Raw genomic sequence first — 25,216 nt, 5'->3', positions numbered from 1 at the left:
AGTTAGATCAATCTAGAAAGTCTTGTCCCAAACCTTCTTAGCTCTCAAAGAAGAAAAAAATAAGTTCTCTTTTCTTCTCTAATATTTTGGATCACAGTAATATTTGGAACCCAGAAATGGACCCTCAACTCTATGGTCAACTAATCTTCAACAAAGCAGGAAAGAATATCCAATGGAAAAAGACTGTCTCTTCAACAAATGGTGTAGGGAAAACTGGACAAAAACATGTAAAAGAATGAAACTGGACCACTTTCTTATACCACATAGAAAAATAAAGTCAAAATGGATTAAAAACCTAAATGTGAGACAGGAAATCATTAAAATCCTAGAGGAGAACATAGGTAGTAACCTCTTTGACATCAGCCATAGCAATTTCTTACAGATATGTCTCCTGAGGTAAGGGAAACAAAAGCAAAAATAATTATTATTATCTCATTTTAAACATCTTAAAATACTTCAAATTTATTTTTGATATACAAACATACAGTTATTAACAATAACATTACCAAACAAAACGTCTTCATAAATGTACATTAACTCACGGCAGTAGACAAAATTACACTTAGCAGTGTGCCTAGCTTTTGAGAGCTGACTGCTAAATTTTTGAAACTTTTGCAAACTGGTTGACATCAGCAATGATGGAAATATTTATACCATGGAAATTGGCAAATCTACAAATCTGAGTTCCCCCCAGCCCAAGAGCCATATGTTAAACATTTATCAGCACATCACTAGTAACATTCATGGGGAATATAAAAGAAAGCCAATCATTTCAATATTATAGCATTGTTTATAAGCCACATATGCTAAACACAGTAAAAAACAAAAACAAAAACAAAAAACCCACCAACTATTCTCAATATCTTCCCAAGGCCACACTATAAGACTGAATCCAATTATTTTCTTATTGTCTAAGGCTTCCTCCCCACACATTATGCAATATGGAGAATAGATGACAATAGTTAAAGCTAAAAAGCTTGATTCTCAGATCTGTTTTTTGAGAAATTGGCTAATGTAATTATTCCAGAATTTTGTGGTTTCAACCTATGTTTACCCATAATTTTTAAATTGAGTCACATAACTACCTATGAAATATGAGCTTGGAAAAGAACACTGACCTTTTTGCCAGCTTGCAGAGAATAAATAAATATATATTTATATATAACAAATATATATATACATATATATATATATATATATTTATCTTCTAAAGCCATAAAATTCAAACTTGGCAGGTCTACAGATCTCAATGAGTAAGGAAAATCAAGTCAACTCTTAGGAAAACAGTTAAGCAATTTTTAAGCAACAAAGTTTTGAAACAAGATGATGAGCATATAAACTTTTCTGTTAAGTTTCAAGGGCAGTTGAGGTGATAAAGCTATTGCTGCTGAAGTAAACATTATATGTAACAACCCAACACAAAAAGAGCCAACTACCCAGCTCACCTGGACTCAGGTCAGATAGCATTGCAACAAATGAGAGAAATAAGGCTTCACTGCTTTACTTCCAGCCATTCTTCACAAACTCATACTATAGTGTTGAGACCAAGCTACCAAGGTCAAATCCAACAAAAGTGCAGTTGTTAGAATTATCAGCTTTAGAAATTCTCTGGAAGATGAGTTACCCCTAGGGCACACTAAATAAAAGTTAAATGCCTTGCTGCCCATGATTTCAAAAGTTCTTTTTCCTACATGAAGAATTTTAAAATGGGTTTTTAAAAGCATGATACATTTAAATAGCCACACCTATATGGCATTCTGGACACTGGATGAAAAGGTCACCTTAATATATATTGATGTTCAAGAATAACTCCCTGTGAGACATATTTGGCACCCACTATCTCATTCCTCTGTACATCTTGTTAACAAGGAAATGTCCAGGTCTTTATAGCACATCGTTATAAAGACCATATAAATATAGGAGGAACCCAGTCTACTAATAAGCCCAGGAAAGAGTCTTCTTCATTTCTGTCACTGTATTTTTGATTTCTAACATTTCTTTTTGGTTCTTTCTCAGGATTTCCATCTCTCTGCTTACATCATCCATCTGTTCTTGCTTGCTGTCTACTTCATCTCTTAGAGTCCTTAGCATATTAAATACAGTTGTTTTAAACCCAATCTGATCATTCCAATATCTGTGCTATGTCTGGTTTTGGTGCTTGCTCTGTCTCATCAAACTGTGTTGTCTTGCCTTTTAGTATGTCTTGTAATTTTTTCTTGATAGCTGGACATGATATCCTGGGTAAAAGGAACTATTATAAATACTCCTTTAGTAATGTGGTGGTAAGTTGTGGAGGAGGGGAAGCATTCAGTAGTCCTATAATTAGGTCTCAGTCTTTTAGTGAGCTTGTGCCCCTGGATTGTGAACTTCACACATGCTTCTCAGTCCCCCTTCCCCACCTTAGGTAGGACAAGATGGCTAGAGTAAGTTAAAGCTAGATATTCCTTTTCTCTCACATGGAATCTACAGCTGATTGGAATTGATTATTTCCTTCCTGCCAAATAAGTTAGGCTGTGATAAAACCCCAGCACAATAGATGCTACCTGATTAGCTTCTCCTGAGGGCAGGCCTTCTTAAGAAGGACAGAGTGCTCTGGTGTATTTCAAAATGGTTCCTTTTCCTCTTCCCCTGCTAGAAAAATGAGGGAATTTTTCTCTAATATTTACTGTTGAGAACCTGGTCAAGCTCCTGGAAGTAATATTCACAATGGCACAGAGGTCCCCCATGACAGGGTCCAACTAGAGTTTTTAACTCTCAGAGTTGTCCACACTGAGCCTCCAGCAATTTGCCAATTATAGCTCAGGTTTCCTACCCTAACATTTTCTTTTATTATTATTATTATTATTATTATTATTATTATTATTATTATTATTATTATTTTATGTTATGTTAGTCACCATACAGTACTTCATTAGTTTTTGATGTAGTGTTCCATGATTCATTGTTTGTATATAACACCCAGTGCTCCATGCAATACATGGTCTCCTTAATACCCATCACCAGGCTAACCCATCCCCTCAACCCCTCCCCTCTGAAATGGTCAGTTTGTTTCCCAGAGTCCATAGTCTCTCATGGTTTGTCTTCCCCTCTGATTTCCCCCACTTCACTTTTCCCTTCCTTCTCTTAATGTCTTCCATGCTATTCCTTATGTTCCACATATAAGTGAAACCATATGATAATTGTCTTTCTCTGCTTGACTTATTTCACTTAGCATAATCCCCTCCAGTTCCATCCATGTCGATGCAAATGGTGGGTATTCATCCTTTCTTATGGCTGAGTAACATTTCATTGTATATATGGACCACATCTTCTTTATCCATTCGTCTGCTGAAGGGCATCTTGGCTCCTTCCACAGTTTGACTATTGTGGACATTGCTGCTATGAACATTGGGTGCATGTGGCCCTTCTTTTCACTACATCTGTATCTTTGGGGCAAATACCCAGTAGTGCAGTTGTTGGGTCATAGGGTAACTCTATTTTTAACTTTTTGAGGAACCTCCATACTGTTTTCCAAAGTGGCTATACCAACTTGCATTCCCACCAACAGTATACGAAGGTTCCCCTTTCTCCACATCCTCTCCAACATTTGTTGTTTCCTGCCTTATCAATTTTTGCCATTCTAACTGGTGTAAGGTGGTATCTCAATGTGGTTTTGATTTGAATTTCCCTGATGGCTAATAATCGATTCCATTTACAATAGCACCAAAAACCATAAGATACCTTGGAATAAACCTAACAAAAGAGGTAAAGGATCTATACTCTAGAAACTGCAGAACACTTACTAAAGAAATTGAAGAACACATAAAAAGATGGAAAAGCATTCCATACTCATGGATTGGAAGAATAAACATTGTTAAAATGTCTATGCAGCCCAGGGCAATCTATATTTTCAACGCCATCCTGATCAAAATACCAGTGGCATTTTTCAAAGTGTTGAAACAAATAATCCTAAAATTTGTATGGAACCAGAAAAGACCCCAAATTGCCAAGGAAATGTTGAAAAAGAAAACCAAAGCTGGGGGCATCACATTGCCTGATTTCAAGCTATATTACAAAGCTGTGATCACCAAAACATGGTACTGGCACAAAAACAGACACATAGATCAATGGAACAGAATAAGAGAGCCCAGATACGGACCCTCAACTCTATGGTCAACTAATCTTTGACAAAGCAGGAAAAAATATCCAATGGAAAAAAGACAGTCTCTCCAATAAATGGTGCTGGGAAACCTGGACAGCTATATACAGAAGAATAAAACTCGACCTTTCTCTTACACCATACACAAAGATAAACTCTGAATGAATGAAAGACCTCAATGTGAGACAGGAATCCATCAGAATCCTAGAGGAGAACATAGGCAGTAACCTCTTCGACGTCAGCCACGGCAACTTCTTTCAAGATATATATCCAAAGGCAAGGGAAACAAAAGCGAAAATGAACTTTTGGGACTTCATCAATATAAAAAGCTTCTGCACAGCAAAGGAAATGGTCAACAAAACAAAGAGGCAACCCACGGAATGGGAGAAGATATTTGCAAATGACACTACAGATAAAGGGCTGGTATCCAAGATCTATAAGGAACTTCTCAAACTCAACACCCAAAAAACAAATAAGTCAAAAAATGGGCACATAACAGAGAGTTCTCCAAAGAAGACATACAAATGGCTAACAGACACATGAAAAAATGTTCAACCTCACTACCCTAACACTTTCCACTGGTAAGTCTCTGCTCTGGGAAGCCATGATCCCTGTATCCACCTGTCTGTCTCTCCAGTCTTGGGAGGACAATCACAGGGCACAGTGATTTACTCTGTGTTCTCCACTGTCTTATAGATCCAAGAAGAGTTGCTGATTGCAGTCTGTTCAGCTTTTTACTTCTTGTTATGATAGAGTGGCAACTTTTAAGCTCTCTACATGCAGAACAGTAGTAACCCAATCTGAAGATGTTTCAATCCTTGTATGCATGACAGCATTATATATAAAACAGAAAAATTGGAATCAGTTTAGTTATCCATTAGAGGTGAGTGGTTAGGAAAATTGTGGTCCATTCATAAAATAGAAGACTCTACATAAGTTAAAATGAATGAACAAAGAGCTATATATATAATCAGGTATTCACCTCAAAAATATTTTGAACTTAGCATGCCTTCACATAACATTTAAAACTTGTAAAAAATATCATATACTATTTTCAGACAATAGTTTATGGAATAAATTTATTTTTGAAAAATAATCTTGCATGGGACTAATAAATACTGAATTCTTGGTAGTTTTTCCTTCTAGGAAGTGAGGAAATTAGGATCAGGAAGAATTCCCAGAAGGCATTAACTACAACTATAATATTTTCTTTAGTTTAATAATGTAAAACAAATGTAGTTACAATATTAAAATTGATTAAGCCTGTGAGAGTGAAAATATTCTATATTGTTGTTTCTGCGAGTGTAATATTTTACTTTAAAAATAATTAAAGCTGTGTTAGTTTTGGAGGCTAATTATTCATTATTTCTACATACTATCATTTAGTCTTTTGGTCAAGAGAGCCAATATAGCTTTATGTTTAAGAGTCTGTACTCTACACTTATCTTGATGAACACCGAATAATATATGAAACTGTTGAATCACTATCTGGTACACCTGAAACTAACATAACACTGTATGTTAGCACACTGGAATTAAAATTTTTTAAAAATGAGCAGAGGGGAAAAAAAAAGAGAATCTGTACTCCAAACCAAAAATGCCAGATTTCAAATCCAAGTTCTATACCTAAACATTTTTGTCATTAAGCTAGTTAACCAACATACCTAAGCTTCAGTCTATATGTGATTCTGGGAAAATAATATACCTTTTATTCTAGGGTTGTTAAAAGTGTTACAAGAGGCAGTAAATGAAAGTAGCCCCTCCTACTTAAAAAAAAAGCATTTTAAAATGTTGACTGATAGTTGGTATTAGGAGCAATTTAATGTATATTTCATATTTCCCTCTTTTTTACGTTTGGCCATAGCAATCTAATGTATCTTTATAATCTCTCTAGGAAAAAGATCTCTTTAATCACAGGTAAGTATATGTTTTCTTACTTCTTTCAACACATTCTTCATACCAGCTGACGATTTATCTTGCTGTTCCCCAATATGAGGTTGTCATCATCCAGTTTCCTCTACCTTTAAAATTGTTCTTTCTCCATAGATTATCCAATTCTTATTTTCTTTGCAGCCTATATCAAGACCCATTTCCATAATGAAACTTTTTTAAATCTTACCACTATACTTTGCTCTAAATAGCTTTGTCTGAACAAAAACATATTACTATCAATGACCAACAATAATTTCAGTGTTTCACATTTTATGGCATTCCACAGTTTAAAATCACTTACACATTATGTCATTATATATGACATTCAGGTAAAGATGAGCTACTGTGTGGAACTAATTTTATATCTGCTGACTCTAAGTTTAATAGTTTGCATCACCTCATGTATTAAGTACTAAGATCTTTTCAAAAAGTTCAAATTTAAATGTATGCCTCACTACTGTTTTTTATAAATACTTTCCCTATATAAGGCTTTTTAAAAAACTCACAACAAGACATGTTAGTTGCAAGCATAAACTCACCAGTGAATAAAAATGAATCATCAACTATCTTGTAATGTCTTGCCTGAGCAATGTGTTCAGAGGCCTGCCTATCCAGATATTTGCCCCAAGTGGGTAAATATGTAAGAGAAATATTACATAAAGAAAAAACGTGAAGAAGGTAAAGGTGAACAATTTGAAAATATATCTATGCTACATAATCCCTCTGACATAAAGAAATGACCTCTCAAACAGAAAGCCCCATCCAAGTTGGTGGGGGGGATTATATATAGAAGGATCCTACATAGAAGGATCCTATACAGAAAACTCTGATTCTCCAAGGAAGACCTTTCACATTTAAATCAACTTATAGTCCATAGGATAAACATCTCATATCAGCCTGAGAAGAATTAAACCTCTCCCTACATAGTTTTCCTATTTGTTGAAAGGAAGCCCTGAACTTGAGGATCCCTACTGGCCTATGATCAAGGAGTAGGGGTGATATAGGACAGGGGAAGATGATAAGAACAGAGTTGTACTCTTTCCTTTCAACTGATGAAATCCTACATAGAGGCTTTGGTTTTAAAGCCTGGGTGGCAAAGTCGATTAAGCATCCGACTCAGTTTCAGCTCAGGTCATGATCTTGTTTCAGGATTTCTTTTCCTTTAGTGCCTGCGGTTCTTGGTCATGCTACTTCAAAGAATGAAGAGGAGACCAGACAAAGAATGGTGGGCAGCAAAGCAAAGCTTGTTGAGCTATAGTACAAAGCCCCTGAAGACGAAGGGGACCTGAGAGAGTTGCCATTGGAATTTCTAAGTCTAGAAGTTTTTGTGAGACTGTTGGCAGGTGGTTTTATTATGATTAACCCTCCACGAACCTGTCATCCAGTCAGGTTTTTGTTCATGCGCTCATGTACCTACCAGGTAGTTGTTCATGTGGGAAAGGGTGGAGGGCTCCTTCCAGGGTGGTGTAGAATATCAGAATGGGGTCTTTTTCCTTTTAAGAGTACCTCTTAGGACAGGGGCCTCTTGCCCTGCCTGCCTTTCTTCCAACTATCCTCCACTGACCTCAGGGTCTTGATATCAAGACCACTCTGAGCTCCATGTTCAGGGTGAGTCTGCTTAAGACTCTCTCTCCCTTTGCCCCTCCCCCTGTACTCTCTCTCTCTCTCATAAATAAATAAATCTTTTTAAAAGCCTTAATGTTAATTAAATGTTAATTCAATCAATTACATGCAAGGAAAGACAGACTTTAGAAATTTCATAAGAGAATTAAAATTTCCATGTCAATAAAAACCTACCCAGGGGCCATTTCTTAATAGTATTTGGTCCTTAGTCTGCTTTATGTTGTTATTTTTCTAAATCGATGGGCCTGTTTCCTTATATTTCTAGTTAGTTTGCAAGTTATTCAACAGTAAGTAATGCACTATATTTCTTTAACATCCCTGGTATTGCTAATGTAAAAGTAGTTTAAAATGTATAAATTTTTAAATCCTTATTTTCTTTATACAACTTTGACTATAGGAAGACCGTGATAACTTTCTATGTCAAAACCTGTTTCTGAATGCTAATCTGTGATAACTGAGAGGGTAATTGGGAAAAGAGAAAATAAGTGGATACCGGGTTGAATCCATGTCCCGGTAAAGGGGATAAAGTAAAGAGTACAGAAAAAAAAGAAGAGATAAATCAAGAGAAAGGAAAAATATAAAGAGTAATTTAGTGAAGCAGAACTGACTACAAAAATAGATGCAGCCAGGTTAGATATAAATACAAACTGGAAAGCTAAGAAAAACTAGGTAAATTCTTCATCTTGAAACAGGGAAAATGGATTCAGTTATATCCAACATACACATGTGTACTTGGACTTTCCCCAATAAATTAATAAGGCTTTATAAACTATACATCTCTGTCAAAAGTATTAGAGACTATAATGCAGATAAAGACAATACGTGTGTAAAAGAGGTGCATTATTGCTAGCACTAGTTGGAATGCAAACACCTAAGAGAAAAGGCTTTCCTTGACATTCATGGATTAAACTCAAGGTAAAGATAAGAACATAAATTGGACTTTTGGGGATCCACAAAAATTCTGGACTGAAAGCTCTCATTTGTAACAACATGGATGGACCTAGAAGATATAATGCTAACTGAAATAAGTCAATCAGAGAAAGACAAATACCATATTATTTCACTCATATGTGGAATTTAAGAAACAAAACAAACAAAAAAAGAAAAACAAATAAAACTAGACTCTTAAAAACAGAGAACAAACTGGTAGTTGCCAGAGGGGAGGTGGGTGGAGGAATGGCTGAAACAGATAAAGAGTATTAAGAATATACTTATCTTGGGGCACCTGGGTGGCTCAGTCGTTAAGCGTCTGCCTTCGGCTCAGGTCATGGTCTCAGGGTCCTGGGATCGAGCCCTGCATCAGGCTCCCTGCTCAGCGGGAAGCCTGCTTCTCCCTCTCCCACTCCCCCTGCTTGTGTTCCCTCTCTCGCTGTGTCTCTCTCTGTCAAATAAATAAATAAAATCTTTAAAAAAAAAAAGAATATACTTATCTTGATGAGCACTAAGCAATGTATAGAATTACTGAATCATTATATTGTACACTTGAAACTAATATAACACTGTATGTTAATTATAGTGTAATAAAAAATTTTTAGAAAGAGCAGGGTTATCAAGGATGACTATTTTTTTCACTAAGTATTTTATTGTATGCTGCTGCCAGTGTTTATAAAATAATTAGCCTTGTGAAATAGAAATTTATGAAGATTCAGAGAGGTAGATGTTAAGGATTGACAAAAGCAGGAGTTTATATAGTATGGCATGTGTTATAGTGATAAGCTTTTGTATAGGCTTCAAATTTAGTTCTCTTTTGAATATTCACTGCTTCATAAAAAGTGGTTTAGAAAACCATCCAAAGACTTGTTTTACTACAAAAAGGAACAGACTTTCTGGAGTCTGAAGGTATTCCTACTTGAAGATACTCCAGTCACCAGGGGATCATGTTGAGGATTCTACAGACAGAATTGTTTCAAATCTGCAGCTGCCTAAGAAACCTTCATGCGGTCAAGTCTGGCTTCCAGCCAGAACTGCTGAACCCCTTTCTTCCTAACAGTGACTCTGGAGGAACCAGACATGGCACTTGCGAGAGCTGGGCAGATTCTGCAGTGGGTAGACTGGTCAGGCAAGGCTCCCTCGGTATCAAAGGGACTTTGACTTCAACACTACAAAACTATCCATGGTGCTGAATTTCCAGTCTCTACACCTGATTCACCAAGGATGATGAACTGGGGAAATAGATATGAAGACTGAATGTTCATAAGTTAACAAATAAATATATGACTACTTGTGAGAATTTATGTAGGAATATGGCTAAAAATTGAATAGAAAATACAGGTTAGGCACATGGTAAAATAAATTTCTTTACTATCAGGGCAATGATTTCACTGTAGAATCTTGGAGGTTAGCAGAATTTTTCTGAGTAGAGGTATAGCAAGATGGAAATAGTACTTTAAGAATTTTAATTTATGTTAGTATATAGTACAAATTGTGAAAATTATGTTTTGTATCACTGAATCCATAACAACATAACCTAATTTGTCATCATTTTGTCCCTAATGAGTCAGTAATTACTAAAAACGATCATAAATGCTGGAATTTAGATATAAGACATTTTGACAGCCTTCATGCAGTAGAATTAGTGTAAATTGAGCCTTCCCTGGAATCCATCCACAAATGTTAAGTTTCCAAATAATTCATTTTAATGATATTTACATCTATGAGTTCACAGATTACATATGACCAAAGATATTTGTACTTAAAGGTATAGAAATTATTCACATTTGTTATATGTGATTATTACAAAGTACTCAAGGTGTACTGACTGATGTAAGATTAATAAGGGTGAACACAGAAAAATAGATAAAATTAGATGCATACACAGAATGTTCCTTATAAATGAAACAAGTAAACCACTTATTTTTTATCTTTGCTTATCTAAATTTAGATAAAAATCAAGAGGTTTTTTGCTAAGATTAAGAAATAATGATCACAAATATCTCTTTCTCTGAAAAAAGTTCTATTTGTCATCTAATGACATGTTTCCCTTAGCTATGGAATACTTCATAACTAGGTCTTTGGCGGGGGGGAAACTCTCAATTTAAAGAAAATTTCCTTTTCTCATTTAAAATTGAATAGTAACTCAACTAATTCAGACACTAGGGATGATGTGATGTCCTTAATTTTTTTCATATCATGATATGTATGTGTCTTAAGAAATACATCTTCACTAAATTTCAAATTTTGTTTCAGAAGATAAAAGTCTGATTTGGGCAATGTTCCCAGAAGTTCCTTTGGGGGAAAGTGACATATTTCAAAATTGCAGAGTTCCAGTTGCATTTGGTTAAAATAATCATTTTGAAATGGTGATTTTTTTGTGTCTATGTTTAAAGAACTGTCCTGTGTATCTGAGTTCAGATTTCAGAAATGGAAAATTATGTGGACTCCAGGATGTATAAAGTCACAGCTAATAATAAGCATAAATGTTGAGTTGTAACATCAACCCAATGTACTCACATGTCCTTCTTTATTTGGGCTTAGGAGCAGTGCTCTCCTCATCAAAAATAATGAAAACCAGATACCTAGGTAGCACAGCTGGATTTAGGACAAATATGACACTAAAAAATATACACCTTTACCCTGAAGCAGAAAACAATGTCTTCTTAAAAATAAAATCCTCTTATAGCAGCAAGATATACAATTATATTGTGGTCTTAGTTGCTACATCCACTTCTACAAGTAAATTAAGAGAGACAGAAATGATCCCAGAAGAAATATAAGGACTGAGTCTTGTAGGGCTGAGAGATGTAATTGTCTTTTCACATGACACTAGCATTTTTCACAGAAAAGACAATATTGAAATATTTGTCAATGATAAACAATGTTAGAATTCAGCATTTGACCCAATATTTTTTTTTTTTAAGTTGTATGTAGAGTCAAACATTTCCTAGAGAAAGTAGAAGTAGGATGTTAGGAACACTTTTAAGGCTCTTACTCTTCAGATATAAAAGCCACTTAGAATGTATTATGAAACTTTGAATGCTTAACATTTTCCAAATAAAACAAAAATGGCAAAGCATTAGATTCATTTCTACACCCACTTGATCAAAATTCAGTAAAAATTCTATTCTCCATTGCCAAGAGAAAAATGTTGAGGAAAAGAGTGCATAAGTCATGATGTCTTAATCAACTGTTGGCTCCTGCGAGAAGTTTTTTTTTTTTTCTTTTTTTTAGAGGGAGCTCTGACGAAAAAAAGGTTAGACCAAATTTCATAGTAATAACAGTGGTTAGCCTGGTCTAACATTAGCGATGTTGTTTTCAACAGGAAAATTAAGTTATTACCAACATTGAAAGAGAAAAAAAAAACTTTAAAAGAGTTCAAGTATTCTGTTTGAAATAATGGCCAAAATAATTATTCTATACATGTTTCTCTATTGCACACAAATAATATAATCAAAATATTAACTTTAATTAAATGCTCATACCTCACTCAAATATTTTTCCCCAAATTCAACCCCAGCACCAATTCTTACTGAAAATACAGAATGCACATGAAGATCAAGTTTTTAAATGCATATCTGTTCAATTTTATTATTTTCAAAATAAATAATATATACCTGTTTCAAGTGAAATTTGGTTTTCATTATTTTATAGCTGTGAAAAATTAAATTGTTTCTTTTCTTTTCCATTTTGTACTACAGGTCTTTGAAATATATTTTTTCAACCTTTCCAATAGCTAGTATATCTACAAAAGGTCAATAAATATCAGTTTGAAAACCCTGTCAGTACAGGCTAAAAATATCCTGTACTTCTATCTTCCTAATAGTGCCAGAAAAATCTATTTCTTAGTGAAATTCTAAATGAAGATATTTTGGTAACTATTTACATTAGAATCCAATTAGAACACACTCTATTTAGAGTAAAACTTGATGTAATTTGTCATGAACCTTGTGATAGTTGAACAAATGTTTATATGCCTTAACCTGAAGGAAATACAAAATGAGTGAGTAAGATATAGTCACTGCTCTCAAGGTGTTTAAAATATTCTAACATAGGAGAAGTACAAATAATTTAAAAATAAAGTTAATTTCATTATAGAGCATTTTCACCTATAATATCCAAACAGTTTAGACATGGCAATAGCAAGATTTCTCAGTGTTCCTAAATATTCAGATACATTTTGGGGCACCTAGGTGGCCCAGTCAGTTAAGTGTCCAACTCCTGATTTCAGGTCAGGTCATGCATGATTTCAGGGTTGTGAGATCAAGCCCCGCATTGGGCTCTATCCTCAGCATGGAGTCTGCTTGAGGTTCTCTCTCTCTCCCTCTTCTTCTCCCCCAACTCTGTCTCTAAATAAATAAATAAATAAAATCTTTAAAAAATATTCAGATACATTTCAAACATATCTAGGAGTGAAATAAAATAGTGGTCACCATTTTTGCATTCTGGCATCATTTTTAAATTATTTAAAAAACAAGGAGAATTTTTATATAGTTTTATGTTTTTTTTTCTTCACCACTCCTCTCCCTAAATAAGAGATTAATTTTAATGGGAACACTTTACTGAACAGCAACTCATTTACATATTGTTGTTTATTCTCTTTTATTAGTATTTTAGTTTATAAATGTAAACTTTGATTTTTGAAAGATTTCTTGAAGAAAATCACTTAAGTAAAATCATGCTAAGAGATTTTGGTCTTCAACCAAGATATTCATGACCATCCAAACGATAATGCTAATAAAAACTAGCAAAGTGTCAACTAGATAAACACATTAAAAATGAACACCATATGTATACTATGTAATCTATATATCCACATTGTGATTACCAAAAGCTTCTACATGAAACTCCTTGAACTACATGGAGTTTAGAGTTTTTTTCCTCCTCCTTTTCATCATGAGATGACCTTGTTATTGAACACATATTTGTTACTTAAATCAGAGCAAAATGAGCCCATTTTTCCCAACTTTACTTGTGATCTTAGACAGTAAATTATTTTTCTTTAGGGAAACCATGCACATTTTTTTCTGCTAAATAATCAGAAGTTAAAACATTGAGTAATAATATGTGGCAGATATTGTGACTTATCTCATTGAATTCTTACAACCTGCCTATATATAGGTAGCATTTCACTCCCTATTCTAAATGTGAAGAAACTGAGATAGCAAGATTAGATAGTAACTTGCCCAAAGTTCAAGCTAACAAATGGCAGACACAGGATTAGACTCCAAGCCATCTGAGAGCTAAGTCCCAACACTATTAGCACTATAATATGACACTTCCCAAAAGACATAAACATCCCTTTAACAAACATTAACTAGTTTCCAACATGCCACACAGGAATAGGCCTTGCTCATATACCATTAGGTAAAAGGTGTTGCCTACTTTGTGTATGTAATTGCTACAGAATCTAACCAATCAAGGTAAGTTGGTAAAAGATTACTTAGAATATCATTTAAAAATTTTTAGTTAAGAAAAACAGAACCTACATTATAAAATCTATATAATTTTTATACTATATAACTTAACTATAGATAGATACACATAATAAAATAAAAATCACACATATAAATTAAAATAAAATATAGTTATTAGAGAAGGAAACCACATGCACACATACAGTAACATAAAAAACAATAGGTTGTGGTTCTGTTCTGAAACACATATGCCCCATCACTGACCAGAGAAGCTTATAAAATGTCTTCCCTGCTCCATGATGGAGACTTCTTTGTGATAGCTGTTTCTACACTATGCCCTGACCCACTTTAGTATATGACACCAGTCCACGGTTCACTGTAATCTCTACCAGTTCATACAGATCTGGTTATTCGGTTATATCAGGCCTCCTATGCTAACTTCAGTGCAGTATCTTTCCACGGCTTTGTAATTGCTCAAAATTAAATATTTAATTACAGACTTCAAGTATTTCTCTTCCTATCTGAATATTCATACAAATGCAATAACCTCCAAAAGTGTGGTTATTTTTCAACTCAAGTCTTGAAAAATTCTTTTTTTGAAAATACTTTTTCTGTATACACCTGCAGTGAAAAGGTTTTAATAAATGTTCTAGATTAGGGTGTAATAGAACAAATTCCAGATTGAATATTATGTGAGAGCTCCTCAACATTCTCAGCTCAAGTGCCATGAGAAGTTGCTATAATCAGTTGTAAGATTTGTCACACATAATATGTTGTTTATAGCAATGAAAGTTCTAAGAGTGTCCTTCCCTGACCACTAGCTAAAATCCTTTCCTTTACTGAGTTTCTAATTTCTAAAGGGTATATCTTTGCTTGATTTCTGTGCAGCTCCTCCCCTAAACTGTAAACTCCACTGGCTATTATTATTACATTCCTAGTGCTCAACACAGCACCCATTCTCTAATACTGTTTGGGGAATATAGAAAGAATGAATAAATCTTGCCTCATGTGGTTTTATCTACCACAGTGAAATCACAGTTATATTTCTGAAATGCAAATCAAATCCTCTGATTGGTCTTAAACTTTCCAATGGCTTCCTCTTACTGTCTAAGGTAGAAGCCTAAAACTTGCAAAATCTTTGACTACTGGGTCTGTCCATATCTCCAGTCTCTTTTCTTCCATAGCTGCACTCAAATCTCTGCTCCATGAGTCCAGACATATTGTAAGTTCCCCAAATGTTTCAAACTTCCACATTTTCCCAGATTTGGGACATGCCATTTTGTACACCTTAAAAGCTCTGCTCTCCATCCAATCCTTAGGCCTTGATATGTGACTAGCATGTCTATTCCTTCTTTCGGGGGTTATTCAAGGGTGCTGTATAATTTTTCAGAAATGTCTCTCCTAATACTTCTGAATACAGTTAGGCTCTCCTTTGCCTGTGCTTTCACTGCATTTTGCCCATGCTCTCATTATAGCAATTATTCTATTGTATTCATTATTTATTTTAGCTTCTGCTTTCCTACCAGATTAAAATTATCACTATATAATCATTTTATGGTCAGGAGTTGCAGGTTTCATCTATGTTATCAGTATCTAACAGTATGCCTATATCAAAAGAGATCTTCTATACAGAGGTAGTGAATGACTAAAGGAACGGAGGTCTCACTGTTACTTAATTAATGTCCATGCTAGGATGGCTGAGAATTCTTTCCAAACTGTTCTTTTTTTCCTCTGCAGGACGAACATAAAATCAACCTAATGGAGAATATTATTCTAAGTGGATATAAACACATCCTCTAACCTGAATGTTCTACAAATGATTCCTCAAGGTATTTACATATTAAAGGCAATTTATAGGCATGAATTCTAAGTCAGAGAACTTACAAACAGTATGATTTTAAATTGTTCATCATACTGTACGAGAGAGATGATTCTTTTTTTTTTCCAGGAAGAATGCTACAAAAGACAATGAAGCTTTATCATATCTATTTGTGGTTCTATGCTAGGGAACTGTCATATACTGATATTTCCGTTAGAAAATCTTTTGGGATAGGGTTTAAGACAGCTTCACCATATACTAAGCCCTCTTTAATAACTGATACTAGAGAGTCAATGAATTTTAGAGCTTGAGGCTTCTATGAGAGAATTATTATATACATGTTTTTCCTAAGGCAATTCAAAATTTTAAGAAAAATCAAAGATAACTATGTTACCCTTATTATATCCAGGTGTGATGAATGTAAATACCCTGAAAGTAAAATGTGAGAATTAACTAAATATTTCAAGATCTTTATCACCATTACCAGCTCATCTACATAAAGATGACTTTGTGGTAACACATTTCTCCATTATTTCTATAGCAAAATAACCGCAAAGAGGGAAATGACACTGACTGCATTTTTGAACTGTATAGCAAAAACATGAAAGTACAATAGATTTTCATAGCACTTAAAAGACATTTCTGTTAGTGCTAAAAGCAAAGGTCAGAAAAAATACTTTTCCTGGAAAAAAAAGTACCAAAAATCCCACCATCAGTAGAATAATCTGCCCTCGATGTTAGATTTTTATTTTTAATAAATGCTGTTGAAGAGCTAACGATGAATAATAATGCTAATAATGAACAGCCTAATCAAAATGCTGTTCTTTCTCCAGTATAGTCATTAAGAGAAATGAAAAATTCCCATTTTTGTCTTTAGAGAAGACAATCTTATACTGTTTCTAGAAAAATCTAATTTTAGAAAAAAAATTAAAAACATGTGTAGAACATTTCCTATTCAAGGGGGTCCTCTGAAATAATACATACAAGTCTTTTTTTTTTAATTAGATGAAAAGTAATGCTATTACATGCCCTGCCTTTAGTCAAATTAGTAAAATTCCATGTGTTTTTTAAATGGGTTGGAAATTATATATGGTAATTATAAAGCTTCAGTGACTGTCCTTATATTTAGCACTGATATTTAAGTATATAGTTTTACTATCAATTTTAAGACTTAAGCAATATTATTCCAGTGGCATAGAAAACTAAACACCCTGAAGACCTTTCCATTGAAAACAACTAAAATTCTGAATAAAATAAGAAGAAAATGTTTAATGTTTCATTAAGATAGTGTGAAAATAAGAATCTACTATAATTAGTTTGGTTCTACTTAGGACGAAGATGTAGAAAGCCACAAGAAAATGCTGCTTTTACACTAATAAGGAGAGAAAGATAAATAATCTACAAAATCATAACTTTTCCAAAGCCCATCAGTATTTGGCAGTTGACTGTGACTGGAGAGCTGAGATCTCCAGGCAACCAAGAAAACTAAATTCTACAGAGTGACAAGCCACTAAGAGTAGAGAATGCACATACAAACCATTTCACCCATGTCAAAGCATAAGAGAAAGAGATAGCCTTCAAACAAGCAGATAAAAATAAATAAGCTAAAGTTTTAACAAAATTTTAAAGGAATAGTATGGGGGGCATGTCAGTTCTATAATGGGTAACCAAGAAACAAGGGGAGTTTGCATTCATTTGCAAGCTCTTTTCCATGGCTTTCCCCCATGTGCTCCTGAGGAACACTGATTCGGAGGGGGGGGGGCGTACTGATGAGAGAGTTCTCCCCACTTGGCACAGGCATTAGGCCTATAATCAGCTGTTGTGCAAAAGTCTTTTATGTTTCCCTATACCTTTCTTTCTATGAAGCAAAAGCTTTAGGCCGTTTGGAGAAGAGCAGCAAACTCCCCCAGCCCCTGGGATAGAGGTAAAAATCCATTATTTTTCTATAGGATAGATTCAAAACTCACAGCCACCAGGATTGGGATGGAAATACTCCCCAGTCACAGAACAAGGCAAAGATCCTTTGCTGCTGGGAGAAGTATATAATCAAAAACTCTATAGCTATCAGGGAAGAATAGAAAAGCCTCTTGAAGGGCACCTGGATAGCTCAGTTGGTTAAGCGTCTGCCTTCAGCTCAGGTCATGATCCCAAGGTCCTGGGATAGAGCCCCGTATTGGGCTCCCTGCTCAGCAGGGAGTCTGCTTCTCCCTCTCCCTCTGATCCTTATCCCTGCTTGTGCTTTCCCTGTCTCAAATAAATAAATAGAATCTAAAAAAAAAAAAAAAAAAAAGCCTCTTGACCCCAGGATCCAACACCAATAGCAAGCAGAGATTAGCCAGCACCAGACAAGGGGCAAAGAATTATCTCAGCCCTAGATCAGCCACAAATACAAAGCAGGATTTGGCTACCAAGGGAAGGAAGGGAAGGAATGCAAGCACAGATCCACCTTTGAGACCCAGGGACACAAAGCATGCCAAACACTGAAGATGAATACACAAGAAAAAAAGTAGAAAAGGAAACTCCTCTTGGCCCTTAACATGAAACTAATACCAAGTAACAGCAACAGCCATCTCCCACTAGAGAAGGGTCAAGAGCATAGACAAAGGTTCTATAACATGTGTGCAAAAACTTCTAAAGCTGAGAATAGAGCAAGAATGCTGACAAAAACACAAGGTAACTCTTCCCAACCACTGGATAAATTTGAAGCTTGTGTTGCACTGAAGGGAATCATAACAACAAAATCTAAACCCTGCTCAATTCCTGATTAGATTGATTCATACTAAGGATCAGAACAAAGAAGAGGCATTTCTGGCACAGATACAATTAACCTCAGTCTCTATTATTCTGTATATTATGATAGCATTCAATAAAAAACTATGAGACAAGCAAAATGATGAGACAAACAAACAAACAAACAAAAAAACCATGAACATGACCCATTGTGAAGAGATAAAGCAATCAAAGAATCATACTTAGAGTTGACCCATTAGTTGAAACTATCAGACAAGAACATAAAAATAACCATAATGCACATATTAAATGATCAGAGGAAAAGATAGATAATATGTATGAGCAGATAAGGGATTTCACCAGACAGATGAAAACTAAAACTCTAATGGAAATGGTAAAAATAATAATAAAAATAAAAACAGTAACAGAAATTTTTTTTAAAAAGACTGGAAAACAGAATAAAGAATTTAAGAGATGTGGGAAAACATCCCAAAAACAAAATGAAACTTCAAAAATACCATAGTCAAACTGCTGAAAAAAAAAAGAGAGAATGTTAAAGCAGGCTGAGAAAAATGAAACATTTCAGAGAGGAAAACAAAGATAAAGTTTACCACAAATTTTTTATCAGTAGCTAAGCAAGTCAGAATACAACAGCATGGAATCTTTATAGCACTGAAAGAGAAAAATCTATTGATTCTGAATTCCATTCCTAGTATAAGTATTTTTCAAAAATGATAGCAAAATAGTCTTTTTTTTCAGATAAACTAAAGATGAATTCATTGTCAATACAATATACAACAAGAAATGTTAAAGGAAGTTCTTCAAGCAGAAGAAATGTGATACCAGATGCAAATGTAAACAAAGAAACATGAAGCACCAGAAATGATAAAATGAAGGTAATCATAAAAAACTTTTTTTCTTATTTTCAATCACTTTAAAGATAACTGACCCTCTAAAGCAAAATTAGTAACACAATTGTGGGTTTGTAAGATACGAAGAAGTAAAATGTGTGACAACTATAGCATAAAAATGAGAAGGAGCAAATGTAACTGTAGTGTTGTAAGCTGCTTAAATTATACGTGGAGTGAAATAGTAGTATTTGGCAGTTGACTGTGATAAGTTACAAATTTACATTGCAAATCTAGAGCATTCACTAAAAAATGCTTTTAAGTGTATTACTAATAATCCAATAGTGAAAATTTATGAAACACAAACATACTCAATAAAAAAAATTAAGAAAGCAAAGAATAGATGAGACAACTAGATAGCAGATAAAATTTTTTTAAAACAATGTAAGTAACAGTAACTACATTACATTTAAATTAAAAGGTAAAGTTTGTCAGATTGGAAGATAAAATCAGAACCAATTATAGAAATTGTAAAACATTTTAAATATAAAGGCATACATAGGGTAAAAATAAGAAGATAGAAAAGATAAGTCTGTCATGTAAGCACTAAGTAAAAAAGGTGAGGTGGCTATCTTAATGTCAAATAAAAACAGATTTCAGTGACAAGGAATATTAGTAGGACTTACATAATTATAAGGAAATCAATTCATCAAGAATTAACGAATTGTATAGATTCACCACCATTACACAGGTCGTAACAATCTTAAATGCTTATGCACCCAAAAACAAAACTTCACAACACATTAAGGAATGCTGATAGAACTGAGGAAAAATAGACATATCCATAGTTATAGTCAGAAACTTCAATATTCCACTTTCAGTAATAGGCAGAAAAAGTAGATAGAAATTAATAAAGATATAGCAGACCTGAAGAATATTATCATATTAGTTGATATTTATAGAACACTCTCCCAATCAGAGCACAATGCACATTATTTTAAAAAAAATGTAATGTTCACCAAGACAGTCCACATTCTGGGCCATGAAACAAACCTCAACAAACTGAAAAGAATTGAAATGATACAAGATATATTTTCAGATCACAGTGGAATGAAACTGCAAATAAAGAACAGAAAGAAATGTGGAAAAAACCCAAATATTCAGAAATTAAACAATAATCCATAAACACGTGTTAGATAAACAAGGGAAATGAGAAAATTTTTAATATAATGAAAATAGAAATCCAATATATCAAAATTTGTAGGCTGCTATTAAAGCATTAAATTTATAGTATTAAATGTTTATATTAGAAAAGGAACAAATACCCCCTCAAAAGGAAAGAAGAACAAATAACTCAAATAATTAATCTAAGTTTCCACTTTGAGAAAGAAGAGCAAAATAAATTCAAATTAAATACAAGAAATATTAAGATGAAAGCAGAAATCAATTCAATACCAAAACGAAAACATACAGAAAAAGTCAGTGAATCATACTGTGCCATAAAAATAATTTGTTTTCAATGCCATAGTACTTAAATCAAGCTCAAACTTTATAATTAAAAGAAGATATATATGATATAATGTTTAGTAATTATTTGTAATTTTCACATGTAATATGCTATTTCTGCAAGATCTATGCTGTAGTATATGTCTACTCACATCTTTCCAAATAATTATTTTAAAGAAAGACAGAGCATCCAGGTAATTTATCTTTTATCAGCTTCTTTTTTTTTTTTTTTTTTAAAGATTTTATTTATTTATTTGAGAGAGAGAGAATGAGAGAGAGCGAGACATGAGAGGGGGGAGGGTCAGAGGGAGAAGCAGACTCCCTGCCGAGCAGGGAGCCCGATGCGGGACTCGATGCGGGACTCGATCCAGGGACTCCAGGATCATGACCTGAGCCGAAGGCAGTCGCTTAACCAACTGAGCCACCCAGGCGCCCTATCTTTTATCAGCTTCTTTACACTCTTCTAAAATTATGGTGGGAAGTAGTGCTCAGAAAAGCAGTCTCATGCATACAGTCTTTCAGCCCCACTCAGCCACATAAGACTGGGACTTGGAACACTTCTTTACCAAGAGAAAAAGAGCCCTCATATTTTCTACTGCGCTTATCACCTTGTTTGGGAATATCTTTCCTTTTTACAAGCCCAATATATGCTCTTATGTTCTGCATAAACATATGGCACCTGGCCAACCCTACTGCTATTTCTGCCCTCCATTGGGAGTGTACAGGATCTTTCTACTGGGTCATGAGAGGGGTGAGCATAGGCCAATTGCCCTGTGTCTGCTGCAGGGAGAGAGACACCAACTGGCCATGGAGGACTAATGTCCACTACTGAAGCAATTTCTCCAAAGTAAGTTATATAAGTTACTTCCTTTATTTAAAAATAATTGACACATTCAGTAAATTATTAAATCTAAATTAATTAAATCTAAATCTTTAAGTAAAGAAATCTAATATTTATTAATAATCTATTATGTGCTATCCATTTAGCAATGCCCATCCACAAACCTCATTTCAGAATATATCCTAAAATTAAAAGTCATCTACAACCGGCTGCTGACTTTCCTTTCTAGCTTTATCTTCAGCAACTTTCACTCTTGAAGCATGACTTAAAACTCAACTGGAGGGGCACCTGGGTGGCTCAGTCAGTTAAGCGTCTGCCTTTGGCTCGGGTCATGGTCCCAGGGTCCTGGGATCGAGCCCCGCATCAGGCTCCCTGCTCGGCAGGAACCCTGCTTCTCCCTCTCCCACCCCCCTGCTTGTGTTCCCTCTCTTGCTGTGTCTCTCTCTGTCAGATAAATAAATAAAATATTAAAAAAACAAAAAACAAAAAACAAAAAAACAAAAAAAACTCAACTGGAGTTTCTGCTCACCAAATTTAACTCTATATCTTTCTGACTCTAACCAGAATTCAGTCTTTCAAATTCTTATTCATAATTAAATGTTCAGATTAGTGTACCTATACTTTCGTGTTTATTAAAATCCAGAATTAATTTCTATCTCCTTTGAATTCCTAAAACATACTGTTTATATCAGTTTAATAATGCCTATCACATTCTTCTTTATATCATAGTCCATTTTTTCAAAATGGTTTATACTTCCTTTGTGGAAATATTCTCCCCACCTACATTCAGTAATATAATCTTTGAATGGGCTTTCCATCTAAATACAACTTTCTCATCCTCCCTTGAATATAGGTGTGGTCATATGACAAAAATCTCATCAAGGGGATGCAAGCTGAAGTGATATATGCAATTTCCATATGTGACCTTAAAGAGAATGGTATGTTTTCTTTCCATCCCTTCTTCTGGCATTCATCACCCAAATGTGACAGTGTTTGTGAAACAACTGGATCCTAGGAATGGTGAAGCAACTACATAGACAACTAGAAGACACCTGGGTCCTTGACATCATGGATGCACCATATAGACCCTGGACCATTTATTCTAGATTGTAGTTTAAAAAATAAAAACAACCTTATCTTATTTAAGCTACTGCTATTTTGGTTTTTGTTATAGCCTCTAAATTTCCATCAAAATTAATATGTCCTACAAGTTTCTTGGAGGCAGGAATCACATCTTCTTGACCCAAATTTGTATCTTTTGTATTTATCACCTTGCTTAGCAGAATGCCTTATACATAAAAAGTAAGTACTCAATAAATACTTATTGCATTGAACATACTTTCCAAAATCTTCATTGGGTAACATCTTTATACAAGTAGACTAGCCACCAAAAGGATAAAATTGGATCATACAGTAGAGGAATCAAGATAAGCCTTCCTCACTAAGCCTTGCAGAAATTGCAAGTTTGTGATTAAAAAAGAGAGAGAGGATGAAAGAAACGTTCTTTTACATGACTGAATTTTGGGTGATTTGTTAAGCAGCAACATATAACCAGAACAAACATAATCATACTCCTCCTCCTTATATTCTTATTAAAGAAATTTTAAACATAAATACAAATGAGTAAGATGATTATTTAAAGCTCTGTACTCTGCAGTTCAAAATCATGAGTTTGTATCAAGTGGTGGATAGAGGGATTGAGCTGAATAGATGAAGCTCAGGAGATTTTTAGCTATTGTGTATGATTCTATTGTGGTGTATACATGACACTATGCATAAAATCCATAAAACTTCACAACACCTTAATGCATGCTAATTAAAAAAAAAACATTTAGGAGGTCAGAAGATTTCAGGATGGAGCATAGAAAGTGATAAGGATCTAAGTGTATTACAAATGTATGAAATGCCCTCACTGAAAGGGATAGGGGCAAAGGTGCTGACTTAAGTAACTTCAGACATGAATAGAGTCTGTCAGATGAAAGGCACAAGTATAATATATAAGCACTGTACTTTATTAATAAAGTTATATCCCACAGTGGTATAGGTTAATAATTCTGAAACTACTATACATTATACTGGAATTGAACAATTTTGTACATGGATGGCAGATGGTGTGCCCCAGGTTTCCCATTGTTGAAGCAGGTAATCACCAATAAGCAACAGGACATGGCTAGAATGAACAACATGGTATGTGGTGATGAATTAGAAGTGGAGACGTTAGTATGAACTCATGTTTAGCTTAATAGAAACACATTTGGCTACATATAAAAATATTTATATATATGCATATATACACAGGTTAGCAGGCAGGCATATATTTCCTTGCTCTGTGATCTAAGAGGACCAGAATCAATGACAACCCAGCAGCAATGAGCATACCCAACACCAAGATTTTGGTTTCAAATACATTCTCCAATAAAGGAGACCAGAATTAATTGGAGATATGGCTAATTCTTGGACTGGAGCAGGAACCATTAAAGATAAGCCTAAAGAATGTTACAGTGTCAAAAAGTAAGAAAGTACTCTCTCTCACTCTCTTTCATTCTTCCACTCTCTCACTCACGTGTTTTCTCTCTTTCCACCTACACACACATATGGTGGTATGTCAAAGGGACACAGAAGCCAACTGAGAGTTCCCAGTGGTTAATGCTGGAACAACTGACCAACAAAATTAAGTAGTATTGGATTTTAACCCAAAGTATAAAATATCCATGAGTCCATACTGATATAAATAAATGATTACACAAACAAACAAATAAATAGGGATAAAAGACAAACATCCCACAGAGAAGAATTCCAAATAATGTGTGTAGATATTCAACCCTTAAGGAAGTGAGGCATTAACTTCTTACTCCTTAAGTGTGGGCTGCACCTTGTGGCTTTCTTCCAAAGAACACAGTATAGAAAGGAAGAAAAAAGTAACTTTACACTAGAGAAATTTCACAAAAACTATTCTAGCCAAATGATTAAGTTTAACATCAACTGTGATAAGTCATGTTCATTATATGTACCCTTGAGATGATGTGATGAAAATTGCACTGCACCTCTGGTATTCCTCCCCAAAACACATAACTCCAGTCTAATCATGAGAAAAACATCAGACCAATCCCAACTGAGTGACATTCTTCAAATTGACTAGTACTCTTTAAAACTGCCAAGGTCATCAAAATAAGGAAAGTCTGAGAAACTGTCACATCTAAGAAGTGTCTAAGGAGACACAACAATTAAATGTAATGTAGTATCCTGGATGGGATCCTGGAACAGAAAAGGGAAATTAGGCAAAAACCAAAGAAATCTGAATAAAGTATGAAATTTAGTTAATAATAATGTATCAACTTGGTTCATTAATTATAACAAATGTACCATATAAACAGTAAGACATTAGTAATCTAGAAAACTGGGTGTGGGATATACAGAAACTGTATTATC

The 25,216-nt window shown here is 34.4% G+C and overlaps 1 pseudogene; it reads right to left on the bottom strand.

Annotated features, from left to right (window-relative positions):
* Positions 1-9,498: 9,498 nt before the first annotated feature.
* LOC118518270 (guanine nucleotide-binding protein G(I)/G(S)/G(O) subunit gamma-5 pseudogene) lies at positions 9,499-9,705 on the bottom strand (annotated as a pseudogene).
* Between the last annotated feature and the right edge of the window lie 15,511 nt (positions 9,706-25,216).

The sequence above is a fragment of the Halichoerus grypus genome, chromosome 12 (genome assembly GCF_964656455.1).
Source record: "Halichoerus grypus chromosome 12, mHalGry1.hap1.1, whole genome shotgun sequence".
NCBI lineage: Eukaryota > Metazoa > Chordata > Mammalia > Carnivora > Phocidae > Halichoerus > Halichoerus grypus.
The sequence above is the reverse complement of the archived record's forward strand: the minus strand, read 5'-3'. Positions and strand labels throughout refer to the sequence as shown.